This window comes from Bombus affinis, chromosome 5 (genome assembly GCF_024516045.1).
Source record: "Bombus affinis isolate iyBomAffi1 chromosome 5, iyBomAffi1.2, whole genome shotgun sequence".
Taxonomy (NCBI): Eukaryota; Metazoa; Arthropoda; class Insecta; order Hymenoptera; family Apidae; genus Bombus; species Bombus affinis.
This window is the reverse complement of record NC_066348.1, coordinates 10,751,378-10,756,495: the sequence shown is the minus strand read 5'-3', so window position 1 is coordinate 10,756,495 and position 5,118 is coordinate 10,751,378. Positions and strand designations below refer to the sequence as shown.

The 5,118-nt window shown below is 32.9% G+C and overlaps 1 long non-coding RNA gene across 7 annotated transcripts; it reads left to right on the top strand.

Annotated features, from left to right (window-relative positions):
• Nucleotides 1-1,035: 1,035 nt before the first annotated feature.
• LOC126916455 (uncharacterized) lies at nt 1,036-4,696 on the top strand. 7 transcript variants are annotated; one of them, XR_007710572.1, is made up of 5 exons: nt 2,372-2,449; nt 2,617-3,449; nt 3,581-3,630; nt 3,982-4,409; nt 4,494-4,696. It is a non-coding gene; the product is annotated as an uncharacterized LOC126916455 (long non-coding RNA). The 7 variants fall into 7 exon arrangements; XR_007710567.1 differs by lacking the exon at nt 2,372-2,449 and having other exon boundaries at nt 2,816-3,449; nt 3,982-4,113; nt 4,196-4,409; XR_007710573.1 differs by lacking the exons at nt 2,372-2,449; nt 2,617-3,449; nt 3,581-3,630 and adding exons at nt 1,036-1,231; nt 1,363-1,621.
• The last annotated feature ends 422 nt before the right edge of the window (nt 4,697-5,118 follow it).

The window sequence follows — 5,118 nt, the reverse complement described above, 5'->3', positions numbered from 1 at the left end:
ATTTTTCGCATTTGAACTTGCAGTTGGATACTACGACTATATTTCTTATATTTGTTTACAAGTTTAATAAAACTATTTTACGCTATGGCTTCGCTTGTTACTTACGGCTTCTTCAAACCAAGCGATTAAGAGATCGAATAAAGCTGAAATTACGTGATATAATATGCGCGTATACTTCGTGTGCCTGACATTACGAGCATCACACTACTTACAAAGGAGATTTTACCTTGTATAAATCATACTTTTACTTTAGCAGCATGATAAATTTTATCCGATTACTTGAAAGCTGTTTGTATTCCGAGTTATTAAGCATCGTTATAACAACGAATGGTGTTGATAATTCTCTAATTTATTTAAATTTCCAAATTAACATAAAGTGTTACGTAATCATTTTATAAATGTCTTAAAACGTTATGAAAATTATTTTATATGAAATCTTCCCTTAGAGAACGTGGGCAGATGAATATTAAACTTTGATGGAACGCATCTAACGATTAAATATTACATATCTATGAAATTCATCTAAATGATTAAATATCAGATATCTATGGTATTCATCAAACGATTGAATATCAAATAATATAAAATTAGCAACATTTCGATATTATGGATTAATTGAATTAACTTTTAAATCGAAACACAAACGTGTTAACTACAACCTGCGGATTAAAGCGATTACAACTTTTTCCTTTTTTTTACTTTCTTTTTTTTTTTTTTTTTTTTTTTTTTGATAGGAAAACTTCAACCAATACTTTTGTGTAAGCCTGTGAGGTAAGCCTCGACTTCTAAACTAACTTCCTAAGCTATAGAACTAAAAGAGCATAATCGTAATGTGATACGAATAGTCGGAAGAAATTTAACATTTATTTAAAAACTATATATATGTATTTAAAAACCGCTATATTACAAAGTCTTTAACTATATTTTTATGAATCTGTATAATTTTTTAGAATTTTAAAAGGATACATATATATATGCAAGCTCCCTAGATTTCATGTAGGATAGGGATTCTTTTTGTTTCGCGGGTAGCACGACAGGCTGTGTTTCACGGACAGACCGATCTTCCCTTGTTTTACGGACGACCATTTTAAGAAGCACGTTTTTCCCGAACGGACGGACAGAGAGTTACATTAGAGACAAACAAGGTTACGGAATAGTTATTTAAGATTTTAAAGACTGAAGAAGAAAGATCGGTAGCTCAGGACGTTGAAAATCGATTCTCAATTTTCAGGTAAACATTGTACTAAAGACTTGTTATTTCCCGTTTATATAATTATTGTTATTTATTGTTATAAACGCATATTAATTGTCGTTTATTTTTGTATTTTATTATTTACTTCATAATAAAAACTCGATTTTCAGACTACAGAATCGATCCCTGAATTATCACCAAATTACGATCTTACAAATCGATTTTCACTACGCCATGCCGTTAGAAGTGAAGCTACGTATCGCCATGAACGAGAACGCAAGGGGGAGAAAATAGAATGCATAAGAATCCATAAGGAAACCAGAAGATGAAGTATGTGATGTCTTTCCTCCAGAATATCAAGCAAGAGATCATCGTCCGTGGTTATTCAGTTTATCGATAGTGAAGAAAGCCGCAAACAGCTTAACCAAGGTAAGCCATTACAGAAACATTGCACTCGCGATGGATGACGCAACGGCAGCGTCATATATCGGTACAAGTTTAAACTTCGTGTTTCGAGATATTTACTTAGAAGAATCGGAGATCATCCCCACAAGGAAAATAAAGACCGAAATCGAAAAGCCCAATCTTCAAATAGAAACATTATTAGAGATCTTCCAGAAACAAAACATGCATGAGAGAGAAGGCACAGACTTTGTCATAAAACAATTTGATGGAACGCAAAAAGCCACGGATTGGAGTATGAAATATTCATATTTCACATACGCATCCCTTCCATACTATAATATGAGTATGAAACCGAATACGAAAAATACGAAATCCAAACTGATGAAAAAAGGATCAAGAATTTGAAGAAATATTTGGGAAAAACAGCATCAGAATGGTACCAAGCAAATCTGCTGAAGGATGAAGAATACAACTGGGAAAATTGGAAGGTGGCAGTTCAAAAAGCTTCTGGCAATAAAGGTTGGTCTGCAGTACGATACGTTTATAACTTTAAATACATTTCAGGTTCATTCACTGAATATGCCATAAAAAAGGAATGATTAATATTGGAAGTAAGGAGGAAGACTTCTGAAGAGACAGGGATAAATCTAATTGTTATTGGATTACCCATACACATTCAAGATAAAATCGATAAAGAAACAGTACAATCAACAAATGGGTTAATCGAATTCTTGGGGCAATATCAGACGAAGGGAAGAAAAACACAAGGGAATAACGCAAGATTGGACAGAAAGCCAGAGCCACCGCCCAAGAAACAACCTTGTGTGGTTTATGAAGCACTGAATTTCCCAGGTCGATTTCACCCAATAACAACTCACTAAAGAAATACATGCACATACTCATTGATCATTTTTCAAGGGCTGTTTTTATGTCCACATCGAAAACACAACACACAGAAGATATCATAAAACTTATAGACTCGACAGGAGAAACTGATTCCATAAAAATTATCCTTGCAGACCGATACCCAGTAATGACATCCAAAGAAATTCAAGAGTATAGGAGGAAAAGGAACATTAAATTAATTTTCACCTCGACAGACTGCCCATCCTCCAATGGACTGAACAAAAGGGTAAATCAAACATTAGTAAACAGGATCAGATGTAATTCAGACAAAAATAAGAGAAAATGGACAAAAATCACAGAAGAAAGCGTAGAAGAAAACAATAACACCAGACACAGTGTAACGGGGTTTGCCCCAAATCATTTACTGAATGGAAAAATGATTGAAATCGTCCCTAAGGAAATAATGGTGAATAAGATAAACCTAAAAAGAGACAGAGAAGAAGCATTCAAAAACTCAACAAGAAATTTCGAAATCAACAAACAAAAATACGATAAAAAAAGAAGAGAACACGAATTTAAAATCGGTGATATGGTCTTCACCCATAACGGAAAAAAAATGAATAGAAATAAGCTGAAAGAAATTAGGAAAGGACCTTTCATAATTCTAAGAAGGATTTCAAACTCCATATATGAAGTGGATAACGGTAATCGGGGATCTGAAGGGAATCTGTTCCACTCCCCATTCGAGGGGCGGTGTAAACTCCCTAGAGTTCATGTAGGATAGGGATTCTTTTTGTTTTACGGGTAGCACGACAGGCTGTGTTTCACGGACAGACCTTCTTTTGTTTTATGGACGATCATTTTAAGAAGCAAATTTTTCGCGAACGGACGGACAGAGAGTTACATTAGAGACAGACAAGGTTACAGAATAGTTATTTAAAACTTTAAAGACTGAAGAAGAAAGATCGGTAGCTCAGGACGTTGAAAATCGATTCTCGATTTTCAGGTAAACATTGTACTAAAGACTTCTTATTTCCCGTTTATATAATTATTGTTATTTATTGTTATAGACGCATATTAATTGTTGTTTATTTTTGTATTTTATTATTTACTCCATAATAAAAACTCGATTTTCAGACTACAGAATAGATCCCTGAATTATCCCCGGATTACTATCTTACATATATGTACATATTTGTATATATATAAATATATATATATATAAATATATATATATATATATATATAGAGAGAGAGAGAGAGAGAGAGAGAGAGAGAGAGATAGAGAGAGAAGGAAGTAATCTAAAACTTTGTAAATTTGTAGTACATGTTTAATGAGAGAAGTATAAAATATCTGATAAGCGTAGATCCAAAAATTAATCCTATTTATTTGATATACCGTACTTTTTATTTAACATTTAAATCGAACGTTTAAATCGAACCCTCGATAGAATAGATAGAATAAACGTGTCCAATAAAATAATCTCCTCCATCATCTGATTTGAATTCAACGAATTTTTTTTTATGAATACACATAGAGAGAAATCTACCTATTGTGGACACACGTACAAATCAATAAATAATGCATGTCGTGGAATATCGGCTACAGAAGGAATAAATAGAGAATTATGTATTATCCACAGATGGCAGTTATACAGTGACTACGAAAGGTATTTAAATAATATGAATATAAATACATGATACATGTATTAAACTTGGTATTATTTAATGGTACTTTCATACGATTATAAGGATTTGATTTGAAATATAAAAGCTGATAGGAAAACGGTTCATTGGAAAATATGGACACGCGCAAATATTTTCTCGTGACCGCAGTATATTAAAACAGAAAGTCAAATGAAATATTTCTTATCAATGGCGAAGGATATTTTTCTCTTCTTCTTGACCCAGCGATTGGATTTCATCAATATTATATAACGTTGATTAAAATTTCCTTTTCTCTCGAGTGAGTACTATAAGAGAATATAAAATATAATATATATAAGAATATAAAATATATAAGAGAATATAAAACTGCGTCCTTTTACAGGCAACCATGTATATTCCAAGCGTGATGAAGGGATTAGATCATCGTATCGTAAATTATGCTTACTTCCAACCCCAAAGGCAGACTTTCTATGTGCTTGTTTCTTTGCTTCGAGGGCCAGCGAACTCTTCACTCTATATGACAGAAACAGCCTAGAATCCAGGGGGAAATTTGAAAGTCAATCAAGGAAGGAACTGCAAGATGGACAGAGCAAGGTCTCGTAGAAATGTATGAGATTCGTTTCTCGCAAATTACGAGATACGGAAACGTTTAAAGTCATCTACAGGCGGAAATCTGTTCAAGACAGTCGCGGTAATGTTTCGACGTTATATTTCATACGTTAAGCCAGCTATTATTTAAATATGTTCTTTGAAATTAAGTAAAATCAAAGTAGCTGAAAAAGTACAGCTGATAAAATTACGTTCAAAACGTGAATGAACAATAATTTTTACTTTCGTTACGCTGTTGTTATCGATTATCCATTATTTCTTATGGCAAGAAATGGGAACGTGCTCAATTTACGATAAAAACGAGAAACAATACGTAAAATATTTTTCATTACGCTTCCGCGATATAAGTGGCGAATGTAATTGAACAAGAATCATTTTTGATAAATGTAACAGATATA